The 25902-nt window shown below is 42.6% G+C and overlaps 1 protein-coding gene across 2 annotated transcripts in view; it reads right to left on the bottom strand.

The window, feature by feature from the left end:
- TMEM248 (transmembrane protein 248) overlaps window positions 1–23696 on the bottom strand; it is a 43242-nt gene extending 19546 nt beyond the window's left edge. The window contains exons 1-2 of one of the 2 annotated variants that reach the window (XM_040260616.1): window positions 23518–23696; window positions 10001–10131 (exon numbers count right to left, since the gene is read on the bottom strand). The gene's annotated coding sequence lies outside the window, so the exon portion shown is untranslated. Of the gene's footprint in view, window positions 1–7413; window positions 7676–10000; window positions 10132–23517 lie in introns of those variants that run through there. The other variant, XM_040260609.1, reaches the window with a different exon arrangement.
- Window positions 23697–25902: the final 2206 nt, after the last annotated feature.

The following is a 25902-nucleotide window of genomic DNA, read 5'->3' as shown; positions in this document are numbered from 1 at the left end:
AAATTAATTAGAAACTATTCACCACCTGGAACTACAATAATGAAATATTTAGAAAAACAAAAAAATCTGAATTCCCTTCTAGATAAAGCTATCATTAAAACCATATCACTCTAGAATATAAATAAACACACATATACATATAAACATGTATATATATATCTCAACATAAATAACCACAAATTAGCAAGCAATGTTGACATACACCAATTTAATTAGAGCAAGTTCCAGAGGAGGCCTATTGGACTCACTTAAAAAGTAAAAGCATTTTTGTGGTTTTTTAAGTGAAATTATTAAAAGTCCAAATACTTCATAAAGTTAAAATTCCTTTCCACCATTCACAAGTGTTTTCAAAGATGAATTAACAAGAGCTAAACAAATTTATTTCCCCTGCAAAAAATTACAAGAAAATTTCCGTCATCCTCTCAACAGTAAATGTCTCACTTCTAATTAAAAATAAGGTAAGCTCTAAGGGGAGGAGAAAGCACACCAGCTGACCTCTCTCCTACACTTCCCAACTTCCCAAGTGTGAGCACACACAGCTCAAGTCCATCGACTCCGTAAGAGGCAATGCTGAGATTATCCTAGGGTTAACTCCAGCAAGCCACAAGTTAGGAGAGCCTCAAAAAGGGGAGAGAAGAGGCTGCTACAAGCTTTCTGGAGACCAGCCTGGCCATGCATGCCAACAGCACTAAAGCTCAGCACACTCTTACTTCTGTGATTCTGCCTCTAACAAGTTAACCTGAGAAAACCCTCCCTGCTGAAAACAAAGACTTAACTACTATGACAGTCTTCTCAGGAGTATATAAAATGTTAAGAACTGGAAAACCAGATATCTAACAATAGCAGGGAAATGGTTAAAGTATAACACAGCCCCAGTAGGAAAACTATGTAGCCATTAACACAGATCTAAAACACACAAAATGCGGTTATTTCAGGTTTTTAAAGTATGAGAGCTACACAAGCACCAATATGGGAAAAAAAAACACATAACACATCCTCAAATATAAACAAGGGTGGTTACTTTTAGGTGGTGAGATTATATGTCTTTCTTTAACATTTCCATCACGAGAATGTACTTCTTTTATAATAATTTCTAACTAAAATTTATAAATGACTGTCAATTGACCCTGCTGGTCTCCTGGTCCAAATAAAATTTCATTAAACCTTAATTCCATTCACTCTCTTCATTAATAAAGGCAATAAACAAGAAAGAAAATTTGTTAAACCCACCGAGAGGAAAAAAAAAACAAACACAAAACAGAAAACAGGACAGTTGTTTAATATGTCCTTGTGCTAAAAAAAAAGCAAAGCTCAACTTGTGGCGATCTGTGTTTGGATTTATGAGAAACCAAAAATAAAATCAGAACATTGACTAGACTCCTCCAGACAACCGGTACTGCGTGCTCCTAGGGCAGGTGGTGCAGAGAGCTTCCCCAGACAAGCGTGGGCTCTTCCATTAGGGCAGAGGCTGGGAGAGCCTGGGGTTGGGATGGGGTGACCTTGAGCTAAACGGGTGCCCAGGATGGTGAAAGGTCCTACAAGGCATAGGAGAAGAGTGTTAAGAAGGAGGAAGTATCAGCCAAATATTGCTGAGAAGTGACCCAGCATTAGCAGTAACAAAAGAAAGGGTCTCTGAGCTTCCTGGTGTTTTAAAAAGTACTCAGGTGAACTTGAGCTTGCATAAACACAATCCTCCACCTGGAGAGATCACTGGGGATCCCTGAAACCTCACTCTGGTTGGGGGGAATCAGACCGTAAAGAAATGATAACAGGGGGACCCCACTGGTTCAATGAGAGGGAGGAAGGGCCGTGGGGGTCACGAGAAGTGAGGAAACCAACACATCCACAGGCAGAGAGCGAGCCCGTGAAAGAGGAAGGCCTCCCGAGGGAACGGTGAAGGCAGAAATAGATAAGTTAGCAATTATGGTATTTTATTGGAAAGGAAGTAAATTAACACTCATCATGCTGATACGCAAGTCCTCTGTGCATCTCTCTGCCCCTCTCCACAGCCCACATACTTTAAAGTACACCACGTGGCGACTTGTTCCAGTTTAAAACTAGAATCTCTGCACAGGATGGGGATTCCACACTCCCAGATGATATTTCCTAAACAGTTCCTGACTTATTTTAAGTTACACTAAACCACTACTTGTGACCCAGATCAAAAAGTTCACTTCACATGAACAACAAAACCACCATTTTATTAAACTGAATTTTTGACCTTAGGCTAAATAAGAAATTCCTTAAAACTCTTATAAAGTCACACCCTTTTCAAAGTTCTGAGGAGACTAGGAGTCAGGGAAGTGGTGGAAGAGCCCACAGGGGGACTGTGCAGGGGAGGGGGAGGGAGGCGAGCTTGTTCTACTGTGTCCACTGCGGGAAATATGTGGGCCTTATGCTAAGAGAAAAGGCCAGGTGGTCACCTTGATGTGGGAGAGGCTCATTCTGAGTGCAAAAATTAAAGCAGCCTTCTCAAATATCCTGTGATGTTTAAGATAGCCAAAGGGCTTTAAGGCTGGTTGCTATAAACCCTAAGGCTAATAAAGAACATTAATGGATGCAATGCCGGATTATCCAAGACTCCCCCAAGACTCAGCAGAGATGAGGACACGGGCTCGTCTCACAGAAACTCTGGGCAATCTCAACACCCAGCTCTCCAGCACTGAGAAATCACCTCCTTCCCCCACAAAAAAAAGTGAATACAGATGGAAAAGACCCGCAGAGAAGCAAATGCAGGGCAACAAAGTCTAAGAAAAATGTCAAGGTCTCCACAAAGGTCTCGACACTGAAGCTGAGGTCTGGGTCTCGGTCCTTATTATCTCCCGGTGGCAATGGACACCAAGGGCGACCCCACCTTCCAGCTGCCAGGACCTCCCTCTCCTGGCTGCTCTTCCTTCTCACTCTTCTTCAAAACTTGGGGCTTCTCCCTGGGCTCCAGCTGGGCCTCTGCTCAAGGTGGACACACTCATTCACAGCTTCCTGTCAATTTCACCTACTTCCTCTCTCCAGATGGAAACATCCATCTACTGGAACATTCCACAGAGAGGACCCACAGGCACCTCAAACCACCCATCCAGGTCAAAGCCTATCCAAAGCCTCCACATCAGCTCCTCCTCGTAAAGAAAGCCAGCTCTCTACCCAGGGGGCCCTGCCAGCCATGACACCCCGGCAGTTACCAGTCACCAGCCCCGCTGCCCCCACGGCTGCACCGTCTCTCAGCAGTGGCTTTTCTCCAGCCCCACTGCCTCCTTCAGCCCAACTGAAAGCCAAACGCATCCTGCGCCTGTGGGCTCTCATTTCTGTAACGCCGTCTCTGCACACCTCCTCCCTCGGGCAGGGCCTGGAGCTGGGAAGGTGCTCAACAGTAACGTCTAACTTTACCACCCACTTTGATGAGTGAAGCACGATGTTCTGAGAGTTTTGCACACATTTTATCCTCATGACACCTGTACTTTACAGATGAGGAAATTCAGGCATAAGGAAGTTGGCTAAGCTGCTCGAAGTCCTAAATGAACCTGGATTCAAGTCCAGTCAGACTCCAGGGCCTGGACATCAACCAAGTGCTCCACTGCCTCCCAGGAGATGTTACGGGTTTGAATACAGAGTCCACCCCATCAAATGAGATACACACTGAGTAGCAGTCATACAGCTTTGCAATTAAGACATCAACGGTGATATAAGTAGAAACCTCTCTTTAGGGGTTAAGGGTCATTTTTAATAGCCACCATTTAAAATGTGCTGGGGCCAGGCTCCGTGACAAGTGCTTTACATACATATTTCTAATCCTCACAACACTGCTAAGTAAATACGCCTATCCTCATTTTACCCAAGAGGAAACTGAAATCAAAAGGGGTTAACTTATACAAGGTTATATTACAAAAAGTCACAGGAAGTACTCAATTAAGATTCTGACTTAATTCACCTGACCTCAAAACCTGTGCCACCAATCACAATACCAGGATTGATAAGTAGGTTTCAAGTCAAATGCCTGATAAGGGGGAAAAAAAAAATGCACATACCACGGATAGTGTATTTTAGCTGACTTCAACATGAGCACAATTAAGATTGATTTTTTCTGAAGTTTAAAACGGTTACCTTATTTCCCATCTCTTTAGCAAGGCAACTCCCACTTCAGCACTTTCACCAGGGTATAAAAGCACAGATGAGTGGAATCCCCTGCCAATAGTTTATTGTTTCTTAATTGAATACAACTTACAATGCAGAAGAGACTCAAAAACTTGTTTCACCCAACAAGTTTAAATGACCAAAACGGAAATAACAGAAAGCATAAAGTTTCAGTTGCTAAATGTGCATTTTAGGCAATAACAGTACTCAAATAGAGACAAAAGGAACACAATGTGGGCTGATATAATCTCATGACTTATTTTCCAAAATTCAGACTTTGGCTGTATTTCCACTTACTGGTAACTACTTAATGCATTGCTCCGTTTTCAAAATCAAGACATAAAATCATGGTAATTTCCAACATGATCCCTCTTTTTAACAAATAAATTCATCTTAGTCCCAAAATTGAAAATAACTCATCTCTTTGTTCTTAGTTTTTTTAACTGCTGACCTACTTAAAAACCAAACTGAAAGTATCTTTGGATTGAGATGTAATGATTTGGGGTTTAATTAACAGATACTTAAGAAAACAAATCATGAATGATGACAAGATTAAATGAACTCAACATGGAATCATAACATCTGAACACAGTGTAAAGACTGGGATATGTTCTGAAAACAGCATTTTAAAACAAATAGCACAAAATAGCAAATGACAGTACTCTGCAAACGATCACCAACAGACATTGCTCTACAGTCCCCAGGTTTATAATTATACACAGAAAGAGTGGCATACCTCTGGTATGGAAAAGATAATTTAAGGATTTCTACATTTGCCAAACAAATCCTAAATGGAAATTTAATATGCTAAAAACTCTTATCATCTTTCCTTCACTACCTTTTTTTCATTTTAATTGGAATGTCTCAGTGAAAAAAATTTTTTTAACTTTTCTTAAAAAACTCTAAAGCCCTCTCACAAGTCAGTATCACTCTGTAGCAGGTTAACAATGACAAAGACATGCCATAGCTCTGCCATCCCTGTCAGGACCACTCTTTTCCAGACACTTGACTGGAACGAGGAGGAGACAGAGCAGTGGGGAGAGAGGGGAGAAGAGTCAAAGAGGAGGAAAAAGCTAAGCTGGTCCCTCTATGTTTAAAGGAAAGCTACCGCGGAAGCCAGCGAGGTCCTAAGACTAATCCTAACATTCCAGGGTGTCCTGCGAGGTCCTAAGACTAATCCTAACATTCCAGGGTGTCCTGTTTGAACAGCCTCAACAGTTCTTCAACAACTGGGTAACAGAAACAAACAGCATCTCTGTGAAGTGAACGAAGTGTCGTTAAAAACACTCAGGTGATGGCTAAAAGTCCGCCATTTATCACTCAGCTGCAGCCAGAATGGCAGAGATGTTACTCGATCTGTGCTCCGGCAAACTAAACACAGGCACATAAACCACTAGAGGACAGCAAATTTAACTTCCTGATTGTTAATATCAGACAGGAATTACAATCAGCATCTTTTTTCATTGTCTTTAAAATGAGTTAAGCTCTGCTTCGTGTCATTGGCTGTTTAACAAAACAAGACACATACATCAAATGCAAACAATTCTCTGTAACCCAAAAAACCACCAGAAGTCAGACTCGGTAGCCTGTGTTTTTCTGAAGCAGAAAAGCATTCAACCCTTAACCAGCTGTCTCTGAGAATACTTCCAGACACCTACTGCCTAGCCACCTGGACCGGGTGCCCTTCCACCAAAGGCCCAAGCTTTTTCATTTCCCAGCAAACCTAGAATGACCCAAACCCTCCCCATCCTTCAAGGTCCACCTCAAAAGTCACTTCCTTCAAGGTTATGTGGCAGCCAGGATGGGACAGGAGCTAGAGGGAGAAAGGATACATGTATATGTATGCCTGGGCCCCTTCACTGTTCCTCTCAGACTATCGAAACATAGTTTGTTAATGGGCTGTACCACAACAAAAAAATTAACAAGTTTTTTTTAAAAGTCACTTCCTTTAGGAAAGTTTTCTGATTCTAATCAGAAGGAAATCTCTAATAGCTGGTATCTCTATATGGCAATTGAGTCCCACCACGTTTTATCCCCCATCCCCTTCTCTACTTAAGTCCCTTGCCAGCAAAAACTATATTTGCACTTAGGTCTGTCTCACTTCCCTGCAGCAGCTGCAGCTCCCGGTCCAACAGAGCAGGTGCGCTCCATCAGCATTTGTGATCCTAGAACCCAGACGCCCTCCGCAGCCCTGATTCCAGTCCATCTCAATTAGGCCACAGAAATTCTTCCCCAGCCTTTACTAGGAAGTCAACACACTGCCTCCTTACTCCCAGAGTAAACAGGCTTGGAATCATAAAGTGAATCTCAGCTGCACGACAGGTCTGTTTCCTTTGAGACTTCTTAGATGCAGTGAGGGAGCAGGAAGGTGCTTTTATCATTCAAGCCTTAACAGAGAACTATCTACACATGGGATACAAAAAGCTCAGACTCCAAGCTCACCAAAAAGAGTGCTACAGGGACAAAGTCGTCACCAACCCTGGGGTCGTGCCTCCCACAACCTCCCGGGGAGGGCTCATCTTTGAGGCGGGAAAGTAGCAATTCAGCAACCACGCAAGCTTTCCTGGTTTCAGGCAGACCGCAAAGCAGCTCATCATTCAACACTCAGCCAAGGCTGTCATCGGCTAAGAACTAAACTACAGACACCGGATTCTTCAACAAAGGCCCCCTCACCAGCTGTCCACCGATTATGGTGTTTACACGGTTGAAAGCAGCACAACAGGCCTAGTCTTATTCCAGAGGGTGCCTATCAAGGGAACTAAAATTACCGGCCTCTAGATTACCTTGAAGCCACTCAATTTAGTTTATTAAAATATGAATGAGGATGATAATCCACCCCCGCTCTGGATAGTTACCAAGCTTGACACACAAAAAAATACCACTAGTTCACTTCAAGTGTCTACACATAGACAAGTCTCTCCCTCCCATCTTGAAATGTGTATCCTTCGCAAACGGAATACCGCAAACGCGACCCAAAGTCAACAAAGGCAAACTACCAACACGTTCCCCGTGCCAAATCCAAATTATCCAGGCCTCGGCTCCAGACGTGGGAAGTCCTGCCATCTCGAGGGCCTCCAGGGAACGCTGACTCCGGGGACGCGAGTGGACAAACCCGGTGGCGGGCGACCCAGGCCGAGGCCACCAGCCTAGGCCGGACCAGGACCAACCCCCATCGGCAGCTGGAGCGGGGATGCAGCCCGAGACGTGAGGGCGAAACCCAGCCGGTTCACCCCCTCCCGGCCCTCGTCAGCCCCGGCCGAGCCCTGACCCCCGCCCGCCCTGGCTCACCCCGCCCCGGTGGGCAGCGGCGCGCCCCGGGCCCGGCCGGGCCAGCTGCTCGCCGGACGCCCGCGGCCGCTCGGAGCTCACTAGCGGCGGCGCGCGGCCGGCCCGGGGCCGCTCGGCACCATTCTCCCCGCCGCGCCGGGGGCAGCGTCCGGCTCCGCGGGGCCGACGCGAGAACCAGAGGCCAGTCGGGCTCCCGCCGCCGCGACACGGTCTCGTCACCAGGTCCGGCTTCCGTGGTTTCCGGGTAGAAAAAAACGCCACAGCCAACGCCGCCTTGACCTCCGACACCTGGCGTCCGACGGCGGCGTGGCGGGGACAAGACTCCTCGGTCGCTGGAGGCGGAGGCCACGCCTCCTGGCTGGGTCACGTGGGGGGCTCGCACGAGAGTACGTGGGCTGCGTGCGTGCCAGCGTGGAGTGCGGGACGTCCTTTTGCGAGTTCTGCGTAAGAGTGGTGTGTAGTGAGAGCGGTTGCGCGGAGTATGCATGAGTGAGGCGTGTTTGTGGTGCCTGCATGTTTGTGGGTCTCTGTGTGTCCGTGTGCTTTTTGTACGAGGCTGCAGGCGGTGCATGTATATGATGCTTAGTGTTTGATGGGTGTGTGTGTAAAGTGTGTGCATGCGTGTAAATGGTGTGCGGGTGTGCGTGTGTGTCTGTCTCTCTGCTCCAGGATTAATCTCTGCTGATAAAAGTATCCCTGGCTGCAATCAAAATTGTGAAATGATTGGCATTGTCCAGTAAACTTGAAGGCATACATTATCTCCGGAGAATGTTACCTTGGAGAAACACTTGCACGTCTGCACAAATTGACCTAGTAATGTTTATAGCACCACTATTTTTTTGTTCGTTTTTTGTGTTCGTTGTTGTTGAGCTATAATTGCTTTACAGTGAATTAGGCATATGTATGCATACATATATCCCTTCCCTCTTGAGTCTCCCTCCCACCGCCCCGCCCCAGACCAGTATTTGTAATCACTAAGAATTAAGGGGAAGGGAGAAACAAATGCTCATACAGTCAAATGCAAGCCTGTAAACCTTAGGTATACTCATATATAATCAAATACAATACAAAAGAGCAGTGAAAAATAATTGAAAACTGCTGACCCAGCAAAGAAGCTCAACTCAGGGAGCAAGTCACACAATGATTTACTGACGCATAATTCCACTGTAAAAAATTTCCAAACGTGCTAATATAATGGACACATTGTTTAGAGATGTATACATAATTGGTAGAACTCTGACAAAAAGCATGAGAAAAAGATACACAGGATTTCCCTGGTGGCGCAGTGGTAAGAATCTGCCTGCCAATGCAGGTGACACCGGTTTGATCCCTCGTCCGGGAAGATTCCACATGCCACGTGGCAGCTAAGCCACAACTACGGAGGCTTTGCTCTAAAGCCTGAGATGCTCAACTACTGAAGTCTGCATGCTGCAACTGCTGAAGTCCATGCTCCACAACAAGAGAAACCACTGCAATGAGAAGCCTGTGCACTGCAATGAAGAGTAAGCCCCGCTCACTGCAACTAGAGAAAGCTGGCACAAAGCAACGAAGACCCAGAACAACCCAAAATAAAATTAAATAAAAACTTTAAACAATCATTAAGAAGAAGATGCACAACCTGCAGGCTAAGTGTTAAAATGCTGGACTGGGGGAAGGGCGCACAAGCCAATTCAAAGGTAATGGGAATGTTCCCTATCTTAAAAAGGGTCATGAGCACACAGCTATTTAACAAATTTAATTTATTGTTTATATTTTATTCGTAACTTAAAATTTTTATTTTGTATCCACTAGATAGCTAATAAAAATGGAAAACACTGTGATTCACCATTGAACTAGAAAGTTTTGAGTACGAAGATGGTTTATCATGTGACAAAGGCAGCAGAAGCTGCTAAGTATCTTAAAGTAGGTCAAACCTAGGAGATGCCACTGTGAAGTCATTCAAGAGTCGTGAACCAGAATGACTCTACCCTGAAACACTTATCTTTGACAAAGGTATTAATAGCTTTCAGCTGGCTTTCAAAAGAAGCTGCTTAACTTCCAGTAGAAAATAATTAAACCAAAGATATTTTAATCCGCAAGATTATACCTTCAACCTTAAAGACGGTAAAGTCAATCAAATTACAAGTGGAGGCTCTGACAAGCATGCCAATGTAAGCAAGAATAGCTACACGTGGCCGTAGCTTCTTTAAATCAGTTGGTGAATATGAATTAAACTTAAACCTGGACTGTGAAAGTGAACAGCAGTGTGGTAGGTCATCGTGTCAGGATAAATATATGTGTTATCAATTAAAAATAAGTTATGTCAGTTCTGTGCATCGAAGTCCAAAAAGAAATAAAAAACATTTTAATTCCACTATTTTCATACACACTTATGTAATTCTTTTTCTGAAAAGCTGTTATTGAATCAATGAACATCTTACACTCAATGAAATATCAGAATCAATAAACACTTGTTGCATAAGTGAAAGAACAGTAAATATTTAATAAAAGAAGAAATATGAATTCCAACAGATAGAAAAGGATGTCATTGATGATAATGATGGGGGACTCACTGAGGGTAAACAATTTTCTGGGAGGGAAGGTAAACCTCGACAGCAGGAAGGAGAGCAGGAGATTCTGGTTGGAGGTGGGATTTGGGGTCTAGTCCTGGCTTTGCTGTTCACTGTGTGGATCCCCTTGAGTAAGTCACAAATACTCCGAACCTCAGGCTCTTCATTCCTAAGGTGGAGAAGATAACATCCACTTACTCAAGTTGAAGACCATAAAGAAAACTGTGCACCGAAGAATTGATGTTTTTGAACTGTGCTGTTGGAGAAGACTCTTGAGAGTCCCTTGGACTGCAAGGAGATCCAACCAGTCCATCCTAAAGGAAATCAATCCTGAATATTCATTAGAAGGACTAATGCTGAAGCTGAAGCTCCAATACTTTAGCCACTTGATGCAAAAAGCCAACTCACTGTAAAAGACCCTGATGCTGGGAAAGATTGAGGGCAGGAGAAAAAAGGGGTGGCAGAGGATGAGATGGCTGGATGGCATCACAGACTCAATGGACATGAGTTCCAGCAAACTCTGGGAGATGGTGAAGGACAGGAAAGCCTGGCGTGCTGCAGTCCATGGGGTCACAAAAGAGTCAGACACGACTTAGCAACTGAATAACAACAAAAATCCTCCAAATGTTCTGTAAACTGTAAAATGCTGTCCAAAGATAAGATATGTGCTGTGACAGTTAACCATGGTAAGACCACAACAAACTTTAACTGTTCTGTGAAAGTTCAGGCAGGGTCCCAACCCCTGGTCATCATACTGATGAAATGTTGCTTTGTAACCCTTGGGTTCAAGGAGCTTTAGAATAGTTTATGTCAGCTTCTCAGCATTATTTATTGATAATAATCAGACTGATAATTTACACCTGGTCTTCTTGAGGCCCCACAGCGGGCTCTGCCATTGAGGAATGTGCCTATGTGACCGGCAAGATCTTTAAAGGACTCTGCTTTGGGCTCCCTGTTCCAAAGTTTTCATGTACATGTTGATGGTTCCTGATCCAAGAAAAAAGTGATTTCTGTCTTGGTTCTTATAAAAAATGGACAATAGGACCTGGTCTTTCCAGACCTTTTGCTATGGAATAGCCTTTGACTATAATGCATGTCCTACTTTAACACTGTTGCTATTTATTTTTTTCCTGTAATAAACTGTAGCATTGCCCTATGAGTTTCCTGAGCAACTGAACCCTGTTAAGTGAAAGTGAAAGTCTCTCAGTCGTGTCCGACTCTTTGCAACCCCATGGACTATAGTCCATGGAATTCTCCAGGCCAGAATACTGGAGTGGGAAGCCTTTCCCTTCTCCAGGGGATCTTCCCAACCCAGGGATTGAACCCAGGTCTCCCACATTGCAGGCAGATTCTTTACCAGCTGAGCTACAGGGAAGCCCAAAAACACTGGAGTGGGTAGCCTATCCCTTCTCCTTCTTAATTGCCACCATTCATGCAGCTGGTGTCTGAAGTAGGACTTATGGAAAGCCTCCTCATTCTTAATGGCTAAGGCATTATTTTAAAAGAAAAAGGATAGGACTTACCTGGTGGTCTGGTGGTTAAGAACCCGCCTTGCAATGCAGGGCACTCGGATTCAGTCCCTGGTCAGGGAAATAAGATCCCACATGCCACTGGGCAACTAAGCCACAACTAAAGAGACCGTTCACTGCATGAGACAACAAAGATCCCTCATGCTGCAGCTGAGGCCAGATGCAGCCAAATAATAAATAATAACAATAATGAATAAACAAACACAGCTCCTAAAAAAAGATAATTCTGATAAAGCAGATGAAAATGAACAAGCCATCCTTGGTTTGAAATAGCACAGATTTTGAATTGAGATACTTATTAATAATAAAACTATCCAGTGAAATCTGGAAATGAAAGAATCCAAACTCCAGGAGCTTAAATGGATCAGAAGGGAAATGCAAACCGATATCAAGTCAGCTACAAATTCAGTCCCATGGTTGCTGCTTTGAGCAGTAGCCAAATGAAAACAAGCTCAGAATCTCCATGGGTTGAGTTCTGCCCTCTCTGGCTGGCGCTATAATTTTTGATGAATCAGCTAAGCCCATGACAACTCAGAAGATAATTCAAGTGGGGCAAGATTAGAGTGGAGGGCAGGAAGCCATGGAAATAAGGGATTATTCAGTAAAGGAATGGAGACATTTTGTAGATCATCACAGACATCATCCTAATAAACATTTGTGGAAATGACCCTCCCAAGACCTTTGAAATTGGGTCTCTGTCCCTGCTTTGAAGTCTGCTAGCCAGAGGGGGAGTATCTGGGCCACTCCCACCCCATCCTCTGTTGGCTAATACCTTTGTGAGGATGGTTCATGAGGAAGCCCCTAGATTAATGGAATGGATGAAGAAAAGGATATCCAGAGAAGGGTGGGTAACTTTATTGCCCCTCCCTTTATCCACACAAACTGAGATGCCAAAACCCTGCAGGTGCAGCCAGGATTGGGCCATGTATTTAATTATGGAACCGAGTCACCCAGGCTGTGACCAAAACCATAAGGGTAGGAATCCCGCCGGCACTGGCACCGTCTAATACTTTACTATTGAGTCCACGGAGAATGTGAAAGCAGCAGCCTCAAAGCCTGTATCCCAGTGACCCCCCAGGGAATTTTTTTAAGTTACATGGGGTAGCCACTTAGGAAAACAGATTGGCAATTCTTCAGAAAGTTAAGCATTGAGTTTGTATTTGACCCTGTAATTCCACTCCTAGAGACTCAACAGAACGGAAGACATGTCGACACAAAAAGATGTACACAGATGTTCACAACAGCGATATCATAGCCCAAAAGTGGAAACAGCTCAAAGGTTCACCACATGACAAATGGAGAAACAAAAATGGGCTATATCCATGCAATGGGATATTCAGTTCAGTTCAGTCCTTCAGTTGTGTCCGACTCTTTGTGACCCCATGAACCACAGCACACCAGGCCTCCCTGTCCATCGCCAACTCCCAGAGTCCACCCAAACCCATATCCATTGAGTCAGTGATGCCATCCAACCATCTCCTCCTCTGTTTTCCCCTTCTTCTCCTGCCTTCAATCTTTCCCAGCATCAGGGTCTTTTCAAATGAGTCAGCTCTTTGCATCAGGTGGCCAAAGGACTGGACTTTCAGCTTCAACATCAGTCCTTCCACTGAACACCCAGAACTGATCTCCTTTAGGATGGACTGGTTGGATCTCCTTGCAGTCCAAGGGTCTCAAGAGTCTTCTCCAACACAACAGTTCAAAAGCATCAATTCTTCGGTGCTCAGCTTTCTTTATAGTCCAACTTTCACACCCATACATGACCAATGGAAAAACCATAGCCTTGACTAGATGGACCTCTGTTGGCAAAGTAATGTCTCTGCTTTTTAATATGCTGTCTAGGTTGGTCATAACTTTCCTTCCAAGGAGTAAGCGTCTTTTAATTTCATGGCTGCAATCACCATCTGCAGTGATTTTGGAGCCCAGAAAAATAAAGTCTGACACTGTTTCCACTGTTTCCCCATCTATTTCCCATGAAGTGATAGGACCGGATGCCATGATGTTAGTTTTCTGAAAGTTGACCTCTAAGCCTACTTTTTCACTCTCCTCTTTCACTTTCATCAAAAGGCTCTTTAGTTCCTCTTCACTTTCTGCCATAAGGGTGGTGTCATCTGCATATCTGAGGTTATTGATATTTCTCCTAGCAATCTTGATTACAGCTTGCGCTTCATCCAGCCCAGCGTTTCTCATGATGTACTCTGCATATAAGTTAAATGAGCAGGGTGACAATATACAGCCTTGACGTACTCCTTTTCCTATTTGGAACCAGTCTGTTGTTCCATGTCCAGTTCTAACTGTTGCTTCCTGACCTGCATGCAGGTTTCTCAAGAGGCAGGCAAGGTGGTCTAGTATTTCCATCTCTTTCAGAATTTCCTACAGTTTATTGTGATCCACACAGTCAAAGGCTTTGGCATAGTCAATAAAGCAGAAATAGATGTTTTTCTGGAACTCTCTTGCTTTTTCCATGATCCAGAGGATGTTGGCAATTTGATCTCTGGTTCCTCTGCCTTTTCTAAACCCAGCTTGAACATCTGGAAGTTCACGGTTCACATATTGCTGAAGCCTGGCTTGGAGAATTTTGAGCATTACTTTACTAGCATGTGAGATGAGTGCAATTGTGCGGTAGTTTGAGCATTCTTTGGCATTGCCTTTCTTTGGGATTGGAATGAAAACTGACTTTTCCCGTCCTGTGGCCACTGCTGAGTTTTCCAAATGTGCTGGCATATTGAGTGCAGCACTTTGACAGCATCATCTTTCAGGATTTGAAATAGCTCATCTGGAATTCCATCACCTTTACTAGCTTTGTTCATAGTGATGCTTTCTAAGGCCCACTTGACTTCACATTCCAGGATGTCTGGCTCTAGGTGAGTGATCACACCATCGTGATTGTCTGGGTTGTGAAGATCTTTCTTGTATAGTTCTGTGTATTCTTGCCACCTCTTCTTAATATCTTCTGCTTCTGTTAGGTCCATACCATTTCTGTCCTTTATTGAGCCCATCTTTGCATGAAATGTTCCCTTGGTGTCTCTAATTTTCTTGAAGAGATCTCTAATCCTTCCCATTCTGTTGTTTTCCTCTATTTCTTTGCATTGATCGCTGAGGAAGGCTTTCTTATTTCTTCTTGCTATTCTCTGGAACTCCATTCTTTGGAATTCTTTAAAAAATAAAAGTCTCGTTAAATGTTGGAACACATGATTTTTTTTTAAAGTACACTGTGCTGGTGTCTCCCTTATCACAAAGCTCTTACAGTGGAACTGGGGTTAAAGGGCATGACAGAGAAACTTCAGAATCTTCCCTGCTATACCCCAGTTCATTGAACATTTTCATATTGAAAAAGTTTTCTTCTTCAATATCGGACCTGGTTGTCTCTGTGCTGGAACTATAGTTAAGGGCTCCAGAGGCTGGAATATTTCCTCACAAGATACCACTCCTATTAATTTGGACCTAACTGCAAGAATTCCAAATGACTGATGAAACTCACTGTCCTTTCCCCACACTCTGCCACGTTGGAGCTGACAACAGACTGTTTTGTTGCCTAGTGGACGAGATAGTTGTATTTCTCTGCATTTATACAATCAGAACCTCAGGATGAAATGACGTGGAAGCCTTTCCGAGTCTCCTCCTGTTGCCATACCACTTGTCCAGTAGGGAACCAGAAGTTTCTGCTTCAAAGACGGGAAAATGGATTGAAATTACTGATATATGGAAGAAGATGAGCTTACTGCTGAAGGAGAGGGAGAGAATAAATTGTTGATAATGTGGATGCTTTTTGAGGAGCTTAGAACAAGGGAATAAACGTCTCTCAGTTCTGACTCACACACTCTTGGGGGCAAAGTACATGTTTGCCAAAACCTTTTCCTCTTTTAAACAGCCAACAGAGTGATCTGACCGATGTGGAAAACAGTTTGGCCTCAGAAAGTTAAACATAGAATTATCGTTTGATCCAACAAATCTCTTCTGAGGTACACACTCAAAAGAATTAAAGGCAGGAACTAAAACATACTTGTGTAACAATGTTCACTGCACCATTATTTGCAAGAACCAAAAGGCAGTGAAACCCAAATATCCACCAACAGGTGCATCAACAAAATGATATAAACATCACTTCAGTTCAGTTCAGTCGTTCAGTTGTGTCTCTTTGTGACCCCACAGACTGCAGCACGCCAGGCTTCCCTGTCCATCACCAACTCCCTGAACTTACTCAAATTCATGTCCATCGAGTTAGTGATGCCATCCATCTCATCTTCTGTCGTCTCCTTCTCCTCTTGCTTTCAATTTTTCCCAGCATCAGGATCTTTTCAAATAAGTGAGCTCTTCACATCAGGTGGCCAAAGGACTGGACTTTCAGCTTCCACATCAGTCCTTCCAATGAACACCCAGGACTAATCTCCTTTAGGATGGACTAGTTGGATCTCCTTGCAGTCAAAGGGACTCTCAAGAGTCTTCTCCAACACCACAGTTCAAAAGCATCAATTCTTCAGCACTCAGCTTTCTTTATAGTCCAATTCTAACATCCATACATGACCAATGGAAAAACCATAGCCTTGACTAGATGGACCTTTGTTGGCAAAGTAATGTCTGCTTTTTAATATGCTGTCTACTTTGGTCATAACTTTCCTTCCAAGGAGTAAGCGTCTTTTAATTTCATGGCTGCAATCACCATCTGCAGTGATTTTGGAGGCCAGAAAAATAAAGTCAGCCACTGTTTCCACTGTTTCCCCATCTATTTGCCATGAAGTGATGGGACCGGATACAATGATTTTATTTTTCGGAATGCTGAGCTTTAAGCCAACTTTTTCACTCTCCTCTTTTACTTTCATCAAGAGGCTCTTTAGTTCTTCTTCACTTTCTGCCATAAGGGTGGTGTCATCTGCATATCTGAGGTGATTGATATTTCTCCCAGCAATCTTGATTCCAGCTTGTGCTTCCTCCAGCCCGGTGTTTCGCATGATGGACTCTGCATATAAGTTAAATAAGCAGGGTGACAATATACAGCCTTGATGTACTCCTTGCCCTATTTGGAACCAGTCTGTTGTTCCATGTTCAGTTCTAACTGTTGCTTCTTGATCTGCATACAGAATTCTCAGGAGGCAGGTCAGGTGGTTTGGTATTCCTATCTCTTTAAGAATTTTCTACAGTTTGTTATGATCCACACAGTCAAAGGCTTGGTGTAGTCAATAAAGCAGAAGTAGACGTTTTTCTGGAACTCTCTTGCTTTTTCCATGATCCAATGGACGCTGGCAATTTGATCTCTGATTCCTCTGCCTTTCCTAAATCCAGCTTGAACATCTGGAATTTCACAGTTCACGTACTGTTGAAGCCTGGCTTGGAGAATTTTGAGCATTACTTTGCTAGTGTGTGAGACTGAGTGCAGTTATATGGTAGTTGGAACATTCTTTGGCATTGCCTTTCTGTGGGATTGGAATGAATACTGACCTTTTCCAGTCTGTGGCCATTGCCGAGTTTTCCAAATTTGCTGGCATACTGAGTGCAGCACTCTCACAGCATCATCTTTTAGGATCTGAAATAGCTCAACTGGAATTCCATTACCTCCACTGGCTTTGTTCACAGTGATGCTTTCTAAGGCCCACTTGACTTCACATTCCAGGATGTCTGGCTCTAGGTGAGTGATCGCACCATTGTGATTATCTGGGTCGTGAAGATCTTTTTTGTATAGTTCTGTTTTGTTGCCGCCTCTTCTGAGTATCTTCTGCTTCTGTTAGGTCCCTACCATTTCTGTCCTTTACTGAGCCCATCTTTGCATGAAATGTTCCCTTGGCATCTTTAATTTTCCTGAAGAGATCTGTAGTCTTTCCCATCCTATTGTTTTCCTCTATTTCTTTGCATTGATCACTGAAGAAGTCTTTCTTATCTCTCCTTGCTATTCTTTGGAGCTCTGCATTCAAAAGGGTATATCTTTCCTTTTCTCCTTTACCTTTAGCTTCTCTTCTTTTCTCAGCCAATTGTAAGGCATTCTCAGACAACCATTGTGCCTTTTTGCATTTCTTTTTCTTGGGGATGGTCTTGATCATTGCCTCCTGTACAACATCATGAACCTCGGTCCATAATTCTTCAGGCACTCTATCAAATCTAATCCTGTGAATCTGTTTCTCACTTCCACTGTATCATCATAAGGGATTTGATTTAGGTCATACCTGAATGGTCTAGTGGTTTTCCTACTTTCTTCAATTTAAGTCTGAATTTTAAAAATCTGATATATACACAGAAAGGAATTTAATCTTAAAAAGGAAAGAAATTATGATACTTGCAACAGCAAGGATTAGCCTTGAAAACATTATGATCAATGAAATAAGTCAGAAACAAAAGAATATATAGTATGATTTCCCTTACACAAAGGAGCTAGAATAGGCAAATTGATTAGGACAGAAAGTGGAATAGAGGTTACTGGGAACTGTAGGGGTTGGGGAGTGAGGAGTTATTGTTTAATGGGTACCAAGTTTCTGCCTGGGATGATGAACAAATTCTAGAAATGTATAGTGGCACAACATTTGTGAATGTACTTTCAGTTCAGTTCAGTCGCTCAGTTGTGTCCAACTCTTTGCGACCCCATGAATCGCAGCACACCAGGCCTCCCTGGCCATCACCATCTCCCGGAGTTCACTCACTCAGACTCACGTCCATCGAGTCCGTGATGCCATCCAGCCATCTCATCCTGGGTCATCCCTTTCTTCTCCTGCCCCCAATCCCTCCCAGCATCAGAGTCTTTTCCAATGAGTCAGCTCTTCGCATGAGGTGGCCAAAGTACTGGAGCTTCAGCTTTAGCATCATTCCTTCCAAAGAAATCCCAGGGTTGATCTCCTTCAGAATGGACTGGTTGGATCTCCTTGCAGTCCAAGGGACTCTCAAGAGTCTTCTCCAACACCACAGTTCAAAAGCATCAATTCTTCGGTGCTCAGCCTTCTTCACAGTCCAACTCTCACATCCATACATGACCACAGGAAAAACCATAGCCTTGATTAGACGGACTTTAGTCGGCAAAGTAATGTCTCTGCTTTTGAATATACTATCTAGGTTGGTCATAACTTTTCTTCCAAGGAGTAAGCATCTTTTAATTTCATGGCTGCAGTCACCATCTGCAGTGATTTTGGAGCCCCCAAAAATAAAGTCTGACCCTGTTTCCACTGTTTCCCCATCTATTTCCCATGAAGCGATGGGACCAGATGCCATGACACTGAATTGTACATTTGAAAATGGTCAATTTTATGTTACATACAGTCCATCAATTTTTTTTTTAAGTGAGCTGACAGTCTGGTACCTAGTGAACCTCTAGGTGTGGTCTATGTCCTCACAACGGACAAACAGGTGGGAGGTCTGCCCATATAACTGTCTGGACCAGGACAAATGTGGCTATGCCTTCAGGTTCCCATTTCCTTTATTTATATAAGTATAGATGATCTACGTTGGGACATTTCTCTCATGTCCAACTGAGGACACATGGGCCTTGTTGAGACATTACTCTTGCTGGGAACCAATATCTGTCAAAGTACGTGACCCAAGAAAAGAAGTCTGGTTATATTCCCAAGATGTTTTTAACCTGAAACAACAAGAGACAAAGCCTTAAACCTATATTCCCATGAGAAATAATATATGGTACATGAGAAAAGGTACATTTTGTTGGGAGGGGCAAAAAAAATCAGTGCTAGATTACTTATGGTTTAATCAGTCAAAAGAAATACCCTCAAAAGTATAGATTGTTATTGATCAGGGAGGAAAAGAACTGCCAAGTATTAAAAAAAAGTCTGTGCTGGTGGTACTGTATGGAGCAGCTATCTGTTTAAATGAATACCAACCCTCAAATGACTGCAAACATTGGGAATATGTGTGCACGTCTAGATTCTCTACATGAACAGGTCCTGTTGACCGGTGTTCTGTGCACATAGGGTGACAGCCTTTGGCTGCGATGCCGTTCCTTACATTAATGGTGTTGCTATCTTCTACCCTTTTCCTGAGATAAACTCTAGATTTGTAAGCATTGTCATATTGAGTCCTGTCCTTTGTGTGTCTTCAGCAATTCAAACCTGTTTACCACCATTGGGGTAGTTTTCCTGCATTAACAATCACTCTCCTGATGGGGGCGCTAACAAGGACACAGCCCCTCTTTGGTACTCCCGCCCCTAAAATACAAATCCTGTTGTTCAGTCCCTTACTTGTATCTGACTCTTTGAGACCCCATGGACTGCAGCCAGGCTTCCCTGTTCTTCACTACCTCATGGAGTTTGCTCAAACTCATGTCCATTGAATCAATGATGCCATCCAACCATCTCATCCACTGTCGCCCCCTTCTCCTCCTGCCCTCAATCTTTCCCAGCATCAGGGTCTTTTCCAGTGAGTTGGCTCTTCACATCAGGTGGCCAAAGGATTGGAGCTTCAGCTTCAGCATCAGTCCTTCTAGTGAACACTCACATCTAGTCACCATGAAATGATCAAACAAATCCCAGACGAGCGACGTTCTCTAAACATCGAGCCCACCCTCTACATATATATACCAATGTCATGAAAAACAAAACTCCTCATGTACACATTAAATTTCACAATCATCCTCATGTACACATTAAACATCCTACAGTTTTGTCAACTGTGTCAGTAAAGCTGAAAAAACACACCCAAACAAAATAAGGCTGGCAATTATTTCAAGACTAAAAAGACATGACCAATAAATGTAGTAATTAATCCTGCATATGAAACTGGATTTTACCCAAAAAAATCTATTAATTTGGTCTGTTTATTGCCTCAAAGTTAAATTTTCATTGTTATGTAAAACACTGTCCTTATTCTTAGGAGATATATATCTAATGTATTTAGGGATATAAAATTATGATATCTGCACCTAACAAGTACTGCAGTCAGAGTGGGAGGAGGGGCAGGGGAGAAAGAAAAAGAGGGAGGGCAAGAGAGAAAAGCAAATGGGGCAAAATGTTAAGGATTAGATCAAGGAGAAGGGCATATAGGTTGTTCATTATTCTTCCAATATTTCTGTAGATTTGACATTTTTCAAAATAAAAAATTTAGGAGGAAAAACTAACAATCACTGTACTACATTAGACCAGAGGTCGACAAACTTCTGCAAAAAATATTTTAGGTTTTACAGGCCATAGGAACTCTATTCTAACTATTCATCTCTGCCACATGGTATGAAAGCAACAGAATGAATGGGAGTGGCAGTGTACTAATAAAACTTTATTTACAAAAGCAGGGGGTGGACCAGATTTGGCTGCTGGTCACACTTTTTGACCCCTAATTTTGGCTGTGAGCAACTCAAGGCTGCACCCCAGGGTCGACTGGAAATTCATGGCTGGAACTGATAAAATTCTTAAAACATGAATCAAATACTGTAGCTTGAAGTGCTATAATCCTAGTTGCCTAATAACAAAAACAGCCACACCCCATTTCAAACCTCTCCTCTTTTTCATCTTTTCTCTAATAAAAACTCTTCAAATTTCATTATCTTCCTGAAGCCCCAAAACTCTTTCTTTACCAACCTCTCTCTTCTCAGTTCTCTGAGATCTTGGGGAGAGCTGATATAAAATGGTGCTTTGAAGTGGAGACTCTGTGGGAATGTAAAATGGTACAATTGCTATGAAAAACAGTATGGTAGCTCCCAAAAATTAACAAGAGACCAGCCATCTGATCCAGCACTTCCAGGAATATATCCAACAGAACAGAATCAGGATGAATGGAAGTCTGAACTCTGTGTTCACTGCAACACTAGTCACAGTTGCTGAGAGGTGGGAAAAAACCTAAATGTCCAAGAGATGACTGGATAAAGAAAATGTGTATACATACGATGGAATGTGACTCAGCCTTTAAAAAAAATAAGGAAATTCTGAGACTTCCCTGCTGGTCCAGTGGTTAAGACTCTGTACTTCCACTGCAAGGGGCTTAGTTTAATCCCTGGATGGGGAACTAAAGACCCTGCATGCTGAGCATCCTGGCCAAAATATTTAAAAATAATTAAGAAAATTCTGTGCAAGTTATTAGATATAAGATGGATTAACAACAAGGTCCTACTGTCTAGTACAGGGAACTGTATTCAACAACTTGTGATAAACCACAATGGAAAAGAATATGAAAAAGAATGTATATATATGTGTCTAACTGAATCACTCTGCTGTACAGTAGACATTAACACAGCATTATAAACCAACTATAATTCAATAAAATAAATTTAAAAGATTTTTTTTAAAAAGGAAATAAAAAAATTTTATTGCAGAATTCTGCAATATGGAACATGGATGGACCTTAAGGACATTAGACTAAGTGAAGTAAGCCGGATATGGAAAGACATGTACTGCCTAATTCCATTTCCAGGAGGTATCTGAAACAGCCAAATTCACAAAATCAAAGATAGGAAATGGCGGTTACCAGGGGTTGGGGAAATGGGAGATCGGGTTATTCATCAGTAGGCATAAAGTTTCAGTTAAACAAGATGAATAAGCTCTAGAGATCTGCTGTGCAACACTGTACCTAGAGTCAACAATCCTGTACAAAATTTAACCCAAAATTAAACACACAAAAAATTCAGAGGATAGATCTCACATTAAGAGAATAATCTCATTTTAAGTGTTCTTACCCTTGTAGCTCAGTCGGTAAAAAATCTGCCTGCAGCGCTGGAGACCTGGGTTCAATCCCTGGGTTGGGAAGATCCCCTGAAGGAAATGGCAACCCACTCTAGTATACTTGCCTGGAAAATCTCATGGACAGAGGAGCCTGGTGGGCTGCAGTCCATGGGATCGCAAAGAGTTGGGCACAACTGAACGACTAACACTTACTTACCGTGATACAAAGTATAAATAGAACAAGAGTGGGGCTCTGGAGCTAGACAGCTCAGGTTTGAATCCTGGTTCCCCACTTCAGCTCTGTGATCTTGGGCAAGGCACTCACATCTTGGTACATCAGCCTCATTTCTGTGCCTCAGAATAACAGTAATACTTCCCTGCAGGTTCCCTGAGAAGGTTCAATGCATGTTGTTATGGGAAGCACGTAGCACAATGCCTAGCGTGTATTATGCACTAATTAAGTCTACCCATTATTATTCCTGTTAGTCCAGGTTTATTAGGGCATCCCCAGTGGCTCAATGGTGAAGAATCCATCTGCCCATGCAGGAGACATGGGTTAGATCCCTGGTCCAGGATCTCACACACTGTGGAGCAAACCAAACCCACGCACCTCAACTAAGGAGCCTGTGCTCTAGAGCCCAGGAGCCACAGCTACTGAAGCCTGCCCACCGCAACCACCGAAACCCGCGCACAGTAGAGCCCATGCTCCACAAGAGAAGCCACTACAATGAGAAGCCAGCTTACTGCAACTAGAGAAAAGCCCTCACGGCAATGAAGATTCAGCACAGCCAAAAATAAAGAAAATGATTAGGCTAGGTTTATTACAGACATTCACGAGGTAGTACATTTTAAATGCTTGCTTAGCATGGGACCTCGTACATAGGGGCTGAATACACTTGAGATACTCTATTCCACAGGGCAGTTAAGCCCAAATGTGGTGCCTTGGCTGTCACTTCCGTTATATCTTATGGTCAACTAAGTCTTGAGCTATTTGACTTTTCATATTTTTAGAGCTTCCTATTTTTACTGGATTTTAAGTAAGCTGAAGTCAAAGCCCAGGCCATGTACCTTTTCACGGTCCCTCCAGCACCATTCTTCATATGTAGTCTGGGCTCCACATATATTTAGGGCAGAAAATTAGTACATTTTAAAGAAAGACACTTCTGCAGACCACCTTGTCCAACCCCTCACTGATCAGTTCACCCAGATACTCACAAAGGGCTCATTTCAGAATGAGTCACTCTTACTTTGGGGAGGAGAAAGTTTCCACTTGAAATAGTGACCATGTCCATCCGCCCCTCACTTTCCAAATCAGGAGAAAAATGACCAAATGCCTCCCGCAACCCACCTCTCCACCGCCCAGAGCAGATGCCACTGGAATTTCAGCTTAATTCTGACAACAGACTCATCCTAGTGCTTAGAGGAGCAGCCTCCACATTTAAGAATGCTTACCGGTCTTCTGGCTGCTACCTCAAATCCAAGAAACTAGCTTTCTTTCAGCTTCACTGACTTTTTACTAAGGGAGCAAGCGATTTTCTTCTGGCAGGGAAACCATTCGACAGGTGCAAACTCCTGTGGAGGAAATTTAAGCCAGACACCTACCCCTGCAGACAACTCATTATTCTTTTAAAGCGGGGCAGGCCAGCCAAGAGCTTGATTCCACCCCTAGAGGTGGCATTCTGTATTGGCAAGCACCGAGAGGTTGCCTGGGAAACCCTGCTCAGAGACAGCTGTGTCACTTTTAAAACCAGCTTCTCCCTTTAAGAGCTGATGTGTGCTAATCCAATTCTGTCATGCAGTAGTTTGAAGCTTTTGTTTTTATACTCTGAGAATATTTTTTTTGTTTTCTGATGATAAAATTACCATGCCATTGTATAAAGTTAAGAAGACCAAGGAAATATCAAAAAGGAAAATTAAAACCATCCATAACCCTCAAACCCAATGGTAATTACTGATGAGATTTTCTTTTCTTTTTTTTTTGTCTAGCACTGCTTGGAATTTTAAAACAGATTTGGAACTATGCTTAATACTGTATGAGGATAGCTTTCTGCATAATTATTCTTTAATTGAAACAACCCCCTCCACACAATTTAAACATTGAATTTTTAAAATTCTATACTTAATGTTTTTATATAACTTTTAAAATTACTTTCTTGGGCTTCCCCGATGGCTCGGAGGGTAAAGAATCCACTTGCAGAACTCAAACAGGGGCTCTGTAACAACCTTAGACAGGTGGGATGAGGAGGGAAGGGGGAGGGAGGCTCAAAAGGAAGCAGACATAAGCATACCTGTGGCTGATTCATGTTGATGTTTGACAGACACCAACACAATATTGTAAAGCAATTATCCTTCAATTTAAAAAATAAATTTTTAAAAAAAGAATCTGCCTGCAATGCAGAAGACACAGGAGACTCGGGTTCAATCCATGGGTGGGGAAGATCCTCTGGAGGAGGAAATGACAACTCACTCCAGTATTCTCACCTGAGAAATCCCATGGACAGAAGAGCCCGATTGGCTACAGTTCACAGGGTTGCAGAGTCGGACAAGATTGAGCGACTAAGCACAAGCACATTTTCTTAGCATTGCTAATTATAAAAATAGGGTTACTGTGCCATTAAAGTAAAAAGATTTTTAAGGCTCTTGGCACACAGCCCTGATTTGCTGTCTGGAAATCTTAATTTGCGCTTTCATCAGTGAGGCACATTTCTCTATACACTCATAAAGATGTTCACCTTTGCCAATGTGACAAAAAAAATTGTTATTGAATTATTTTCTATTTCTTTGGTTACTAATGAAGTTGAGTATTTTTCATCTGGTGTCCATTTAAAAAAATTTATGATCACTTTTTAACAAACTTTTGTATATAATTGGCAGAGTGGTGAATGTCATCCATGTGTTTCTGATCTCTCAAAGCACATCTCTTCATATTCAAAACTAGGTAAGCAGGTGAAATGCCAAGAAAATCTAACATGTCATGATGCTTTCTTAGTCACAAGAAATCTTGAACACTTTAGGGAAAACAAAGAACATTCCCAGATAAATCGCTGTCCATTTTTAAGTCTATATGGTGAATTGTTCACGTCTTATGTAGTATTTTTAAATGTTCAAAGTTTTACAGTTCTTTATTTGAAAAAGTACTTTTTCATATTTGAATTGATTTGTCTTTCTTTTCTCCCAGCTTTATGGTGTATGCTCTTTTTCATGTGACTCTCTGCAGCCTGCCAGGCTCCTCTGTCCATGGAATTCTCCAGACAATACTGGAGTGGGTGGCCATTTCCTTCTCCAGGGGATCTTCTCAGTCCAGGGATTGAACTGGACTTTTCTTGCATTGGTAGGTGGATTCTATACCACTGTACCAACTGGGAAACCCAGCTTTATGGTGATATTAATTGACATCTCATTGTGTAAGCTGTACAACATTTTGACTTCATACAACATGAACATTGTGGAATGATTACAATATACTTAACACATTCATCACTTTACCTAATGACTTTCTCTTTTTGGTGAGAAATTTAACATGTACTGTCTCACCAACTTTGCACAGTACTTACAAAAAATTTTTGTTAAGTATTTAAAAAATATTTTCTTAAAACATTTACTTATTTGGCCGCACCAGATCTTAGTCACAGCACAGTACATGGGACCTTCTATCTTCATTGCGGCATGCAGGATCTTTAGTTGCAGCACGCAAATTCTTAGTTGCAGTATGTGGGATCTAGTTCCCTGACCAGGGATTGAACCCAGGTTCCTTGCTTTGGGAGCAAAGGACTCACCAGCTGGGAAGTCCTTCTTGTTCTTGATTTTAATTAATGTCTGTTTCAAGTATGATAATGA

Source organism: Oryx dammah, unplaced genomic scaffold, assembly GCF_014754425.2.
Source record: "Oryx dammah isolate SB20612 unplaced genomic scaffold, SCBI_Odam_1.1 HiC_scaffold_2, whole genome shotgun sequence".
Taxonomy (NCBI): domain Eukaryota; kingdom Metazoa; phylum Chordata; class Mammalia; order Artiodactyla; family Bovidae; genus Oryx; species Oryx dammah.
The sequence above is the reverse complement of the archived record's forward strand: the minus strand, read 5'-3'. Positions and strand labels throughout refer to the sequence as shown.